At 45.8% G+C, this 7,221-nt stretch overlaps 1 long non-coding RNA gene across 1 annotated transcript; it reads left to right on the top strand.

Annotated features, from left to right (window-relative positions):
* The first annotated feature begins 4,253 nt into the window (after nucleotides 1-4,253).
* Nucleotides 4,254-6,777, top strand: LOC124467047. Its single transcript, XR_006956030.1, has 3 exons — nucleotides 4,254-4,299; nucleotides 6,141-6,185; nucleotides 6,711-6,777. It is a non-coding gene; the product is annotated as an uncharacterized LOC124467047 (long non-coding RNA).
* Nucleotides 6,778-7,221: the final 444 nt, after the last annotated feature.

A 7,221-nucleotide genomic window follows, 5' to 3' on the forward strand; every position in this document is an offset into this window, starting at 1 on the left:
GAAGTGTGTGTGCATGTATACACGTGTGTGGTTTTGAGTGTGAATGAAGTGTATCAGTCCTGGACAATCTGAGGATTGAGGGTGCAGGGTTGGAAGTGTTGCCTCTGTTTCACCCTAAAGATGAAGGTCCCTAGAAATGTACCTGTTCAAATGAAACACTCGTTCTGTAAACACAGTAGTTTAAACCCTTGCGTGAAATTTTTTGGGTTAGTTCCTAATCACCCTTTCACTTAGTATCACTAATGTTTCATACTCTCATATTCTATTCTGTGCCCTGACGTTCTGTACCTTGAAGTGTTTGTGTGTGTGTGTGTGTGTGCGCTTGACTGAGTGTCTGTGTTCAGTCTATTCTTAGCCTTTGATGATCATCTCCCCACAGGGGTGTAATGCAGGCTGTGTTAGTCCCCTGGCTGGCTGTCCTCAGGGACTCAGCCCACTCTGGGGGCTCTGCCTGTGGGGACCTTGGCTCTGTTAGTCTGCCCTGCCATGGGGTCCTCTCCACAGGGAACCATGTGTGTAGGGCCAGTCTGTCTGAGAGGGAATGGGTTTCGTCTCTGTCTGTGGCCTCTGTTTGAGCTGAAGCAGAGAGGGACACACATCTGAGATTGGTGACCCAGTAAACATTTACAGATGGGGTGTGTCTATTGATAGTGTGTGTGTTTGTGAGCAAAAGAGAGAAATGTACAACATAATGAATGTGTGTTGAATTGTGGGGGTGAGAGTGAAAGATAGAGAGAGAATGAGAGAAAGCGATGTTAGTGTGCTGTCTCTCTCTCTGTGTGTGTGTGTGTGTGTATGGGTGTATTTGAGGAGCTACAGATTGTCTGAACTACAGTATACTGTGACTCTCTGCAGATGCTACCCAAAAGACAGACCCACGTCCCTAGTGCCTGAGGGGAGATCAGCCCAGTGTGAGGAACACATTAGAACATGGACCATGGTCTCCTCACATCTACACACACACACACACACCCATGAACATCTCAATCAGTCTGTGGTTCCAAAGACACATGTGTGAAATAAAGCAGAACTTCTACATCTATACACCCCATGTCGATGCCTCCAATACATGTTTGGTTTCCAGACAAAATGCATCAATCCCTATTTTTTGCAACACCACTTTTGTTTCAAACCTCTCATGTCGGGGTGCTTGAGGTCAAGGGAGTAAAAAGAGATGGGGAGGTGGAGAAATTATGTCTGACGTGTAGTGAAAAAACGCACCCCGGAGTGCTAGAGATGAAGAGAGAGAGACACGGAGAGAGAGATTAGGCAAAGATAGAGTATCAATGATTACTGTCGCTCACAGAGTAACAGATTGCACACAGACTTTATTGTGTGTGTCTGTGCTGTGTGTGTGAGAGAGAGAGATATCTTCTCGGAGAACCTTGGAGAAAGCCTTGCTATTTGAGTTAAAAGAATGCCAAAGAATGGCATGCATGCAAAACACACTGTGTACACCCACCCACCCACCCACCCACCCACCACACACAGGCATAAAAATGTGTGAGAGAGGCCACAAGTGTAAGAGAGATATATCTTTGTGGAGATAGAGTTACAAAGAGCAAGAGACAGAGGGAGGGAGGGAAAGAGACAGAGAGGTAGTTTTATAGTGTTGGTCGTGACACATGTCGAGATGAATTAAGGGCAGATTAGGAAGTAATAGTTTACTGCCCTCTCCCTTTCTTACTGTATCTCTTCTCCTCTTACACTGTGTTTCTGTCCATCCACTTGTTAGGGAAAGGAACATTTCTTTCTTTTTTCTTTCTCTTTCTGTCTTTCCTTTTGTCGACCTGGCATGGTAGTCTTCTCATTTGTGGTAGAGTTGGTGTGAAACAGACCTCAGTTTGACGGATTGCGATGATTGTAAAGTGAGAGAGAGAGATCAGAAGTAAGGTCTTGGACTTCTTGGTTAATAACGGAGAAAGGTCATGGTATTTTACACGCCTTTGATCTACAAACATATGTGGTGGAGCGAGATGGAGTCTCTTTCACGGGGTTCGGTGTGAAACACAACTCATAAAGTATTACACAAAGCCTCTTGGATTACAACTGTAGATCCCTTCAGAGTCCAACCTAAAGTGTGAATGTAAACAAGGATTTTTTCTTTCATCTTGTAAAGCAGCTCTGGAACTCCTGATACCTGTAAAAGACCTGCAATTTAATAGGTTGGCACTCAGGCTGTTTTAATGAGCAAGAGAGAGAGCGAGCTGAGGGTGGGGGGATGGATGCGTAGAATACAGAGATAGAGAGATGGAGATAGGTCCCCAGTACATGTTCAATGAATGCTCTCGCCTTCCCTCCCCCCTTTGTTATCGTTGCCAGATGTTGCGCCCCACTGTTATTGGAATGGAGAACCCCTCTTTTCTTATATCACTTTAATTAACTCAGAGAAAGAAAAACACACACAAACAAACCGACAACTAAGCAACGACCAACCAACATGGCATCCAACCTCGAGTCCCAGGTGGATGCAGCTTGCTGCTTGTTCGCTGGTGAATTAAAGTTGGTTTAATACGTTTTATGTTATTACATTACAGCTCTCGGAGCGATTCAGGAGGTTATTACAAGCGGGGATAGAGGAGCTGGGCCAGGGCATTTTAATCTGACAATATTGACTTGATCAGTTTAGGTGTGTTTGTGCACCTCAGTTTATATCTTACGCTGTGATGGAAAACATTGGAGAAGGTGGTGGAAGATCTTCCGAATGCTGTTTTGTGTGATGATGGCGTGGATAGATTGTAACAAGATTAGACAGGGTGCATAGATAGATGTGGTCTGTATGGATTAGCATATTTCCTCATCTCCAGATAAAAGTACCGTAATACAACGGACTAATGCAGCCCCTCTACAAAGCCTGCATGCACCACACCATACATTCAATATTCATATGAGGGAGAACATGTGCGTGAATGCTCTTACACTTTGTGTGTGTGTGTGTCAGATGCGTACTTTGTTAATAGGTTAGTGCATAAAAGATATGAGATTACCTGTAACAGTGGTCTGAATGGTTTATCAGGCGTGAAAGTGGGGTTTTGCTGTGGTGGGCAGCTTCCTCCTCCTGTCTCTGACCTCCACCAGAATCCTGCTATAACTCACCTCATTATGTCCTTAATGGGACCCATCAGCAGGACTCCAGGCCAACACACATTCACCCCCCACACACACACACTAATCTATTTCTCTTTTATTTTTGGACTCTTCTCTTGCTTTCTCACTTTAACATTTCTTCCTCGCTACTCTCCCTCTGTTTTTCCCTCTTTGCCTCTCACGCTACCATGTGGGTTTGTGGGTGCACATACACACACCTTGGGTCCGCTGTGCAAAGAAATGTGTAAATTAACCCCTGAACTGAGCCCGGTACTAAAGTGTCTAATACACTCTCTATAAACCCTGTCCGGATGTGGATCTCAAATGTACCTATTGCTTCAATGTGCATTAGCAGTTGAACAACATGATGTCAATTAGACAAGTGCTTGCGATAATCTTTTTTCCCCTTTTTTTTCCCGTTATCCGACACCATACCCAGAAACAAGCTAAATAAAAGGAGGAAGGGATTGGGCTACACTTGGAAAGACTAAAAGAGGAGAGGAGAGAGGGCACGGAAGGAGGATGTACAAAGAGGAGGCCGGGGGGAGGGGGGGGGGGGGCGGCACTGGGCCAAAAAGCACATCATCCTAATCACTGTTGACCCAGTGGAACCTTCAGGACGAAGCACACGCCATGCCAACTCAACACCTCACCTACAGGAGGGAACATCTCACCAACACCAGCTCTCCCCCTCAGCCCTTTAGTATCCTAATTGGTTTCCTTGCTCCATTGTTCTGCAACCTTTGCCATCACCTAAAGACTTTCAGAAGCCAAAACCTTTCAGAAACTGAAAACCTTTCAGAAACCTTATGCTTGTGCCAGTAAGGACATTTTATCAGCCCAAAGGAAAAGGTACTAAACTGCTGAATTGGAATGCAGCCTTTACCTACAGACCATATTCCTAACCACAGTCTAGGACCTTCAGTGCAGACACATTCTTTATCTCTAGCACCTAACCGTGCTTATGGGAACACTTGATTAAAGTGCTCTTCTCTGGAGTATGCTCATTTGACCGACTTGGGCAATTTATGTATCTCTATAAAGGGAAATTGAGTGTTTTTTCTCTCCTCAGGTTCTCTTCAGGGGGAGTATCAGCGCAGGCTGTACAAGGAGCTGATGGCCAACTATAATCGTCTGGAGAGGCCAGTGGTTAACGACTCCTCAGCCATCCTGGTAGAACTAGGGATGACACTGCTGCAGATCATAGATGTGGTAAGTGGGAGTCTGTGTGCATTTGTGAGTCTCGTGTATGTGTGTGAGAGGGCTAGTCTGATATAGTATGTGATCTGGTTCATGGGCTAGTCTGGTTTGTTCCTGCTCTAGTTCCTGCTCTAGTTTGGGGCTAGTCTGGTGTAATCTGTGCTGTAGTCCTGGGGCTAGTCTGGTGTAGTCTGTGCTGTAGTCCTGGGACTAGTCTGGTCTAGTCTGTGCTGTAGTCCTGGGGATAGTCTGGTCTAGTCGGTGCTGTAGTCCTGGGGATAGTCTGGTCTAGTCGTTGCTGTAGTCCTGGGGCTAGTCTGGTCTAGTCTGTGCTGTAGTCCTGGGGCTAGTCTGGTCTAGTCTGTGCTGTAGTCCTGGGGCTAGTCTCTGCTGTAGTCCTGGGGCTAGTCCTGGCGCTAGTTCTGGGGCTTGTCTGGTCTAGTCTGTGCTCTAGTCCTGGGGCTAGTCTGCAGGGTTAGTCTGCAGGGCCCAGATGGTGAGAGGCCCAGGGGTCCTGACTGGCACTCGCTCAATGCATGATTTAACCCTGATTGGCTAACCAGACGAGCACAGCTGCCTCTGCTCCAGTGGGTATCGTGTGCGAGTGTGTGTGTGCACGAGTGTGTGTGTTCACACGTGTGTGGATGTGTGTGTGCATAGTGTACAAGTAGTGTGTAGACGCCCAGCTTACCACAAAAATAGTTATGCAATGTTATCAGCAGTCCTTTGTGATCCATGTCGCTGATGGAACATGAGGCTAGCTCACCTTCTCCATCTTTCAGACAATAGCAAGGCTGCCTAATTTGCTGTCAGACCCTATTCAAAGGCAGGAATGTTTCTAAATCCCTGAGTGTGATCTCAGCTGGATCACAGTTTCTGATTAGCATAGTCCATTTACAGATACTGCGCCTGGTCAGGCTAGCACAGTCCATACAAGCTATACTGTGACTAAGCTGAAACCTAGCAAGAATTTCTGAGACGAAAAAGGAGGAACATTTTGATAACTGTTAATTGCTTCCTAATTACTCTGCCACTTAAATCTGTTGATGCATACTTTGTCACTCATGTGAATCCTGCAGACTTTGATTGTCTCTCTGTTCCCCATACTGTAGATATTAGTTACAGTAAGTAAGTCAGCAATAAACATGCAAAGACTTGTGTGGCTTTTGAGATCAACTCTGGATTGATGATGATGAAATGTGTGTAGGTGTGTTACCAAATGGTAGAGTATGAGAACACATTGGTTTTACATCAATGGACCTTTAAATCTCGCCTCTTCAGAAATTGCCAACATTTTACCCAAATATTATTGCACCCACCCATCCAACCACACCCATGCCACCCACTATCTGGCTCCACGTTTGAAAAAACACATACAAACACACATGCACAGACATTTAAATTGTGACATTGACCCAGAGCACAGCAGAAAGAAAGCGAGGAGAACAGTTGAAAGAGCAAAGCTGTTTGACGTGTCAATCTAACACAGCAGTTGAGCTAGGGTTGCCACTCCCTCTTCCTCAGATAAAGCTGTTTGTTTCAGCTCCGGCTTCTCTACGGCCATGCCTCAGCTCTTTCTGTTTTGCTTGTTGTTTAGGTCCATAGGGCTTGTTGTTTTATATTTAAATAGGGCACCTAATATGTATGATGTCTCCACTGAACCTAATGCAAAGGAAAGAACTGGGGTTACATAAATCCAGTTTTAGAGATGTTTCACAGCTCAGTTGTTCTGCGTTGCGTTGAAGCATGCACACACATGCACGCACACACACACACCAACATTCTTGTTTCTACTGTAGAACAGTATCATATTGTACTGACCTATTCTTGTCTTTCTTCTTTTCCTTTATCAGGATGAGAAGAACCAAGTCTTGATGACAAATGCCTGGTTGCAGCTTGTGAGTGCAGAGGCTTGTGTGTGAACAGACGTGCTTTTGTGTGAACATACGTGCTTTTGTGTGTCTTCACAATCAGCCAGGGACACTGGGCACTTTACAGCTTGCATCTAATTAACATCCGCCTTCCATTAGTCACTCATTGATTGGACACCGCAAGCCTTTCTGCCATGATACCCACATTACAAAATCATCCCAACAGATTCTGGCCATCCAATCAGCCAATTACAAAATCTTATCCAATAACTCTTCATTGCCAGAGTGTTTATATTAGTAATTTGCAACTTTGGCTTCGGCTTGCTTAACAACACTTGGGGGGGTTTGGCCCTGGCACCCAGGCAGATGACAGAGCCATATTAATAACAGCTAGCTGTGGTGTTGTCAGGAGAGACAGAAAATACACCAGTCATAATGGGTCAACTGACAGACAGCTCTGGAAGGGAGCAAATCTGTTTCAATGTGTAAATGTAGATTTTGTTTGTTTGTAATTTTCCCTCTCTCTTTCCCACCCTTTCTCCCTACCACCAGTACTGGACAGATGTTTATCTGAGCTGGAACCCAGAACAGTACCCGGGGGTTCAGAACCTACGCTTCCCTTCCAGCCAGATCTGGACCCCTGACATCCTGCTCTATAACAGGTCAGAACCTGTCGGCATCCCTCCTCCTCTCATCCCCTCTCCTCCTCTCATCCCCCTCTCCTCCTCTCATCCCCCTCTCCTCCTCTCATCCCCTCTCCTCCTCTCATCCCCTCTCCTCCTCTCATCCCCTCTCCTCCTCTCATCCCCCTCTCCTCCTCTCATCCCCCTCTCCTCCTCTCATCCCCCTTTCCTCCTCTTATCCCTCCTCCCTTTCCTCCCATCCTCCTTTCCTGACCTGTTCCTACAGAGTTCCTGTCACATTTCTCAGTCAATGGAAACTGATGACATTAAGTATATCTATGTATAATCTATGTTTTGTCTGTTGGGCTAAGTAATCTCCAAGAACTCCACAGTTTCGTTACTGTTGGCTGGGTCTGACTGGGGTGTGGTTAACAAACCAA

Source organism: Hypomesus transpacificus, chromosome 1 (genome assembly GCF_021917145.1).
Source record: "Hypomesus transpacificus isolate Combined female chromosome 1, fHypTra1, whole genome shotgun sequence".
In the NCBI taxonomy this organism is placed as follows: Eukaryota; Metazoa; Chordata; class Actinopteri; order Osmeriformes; family Osmeridae; genus Hypomesus; species Hypomesus transpacificus.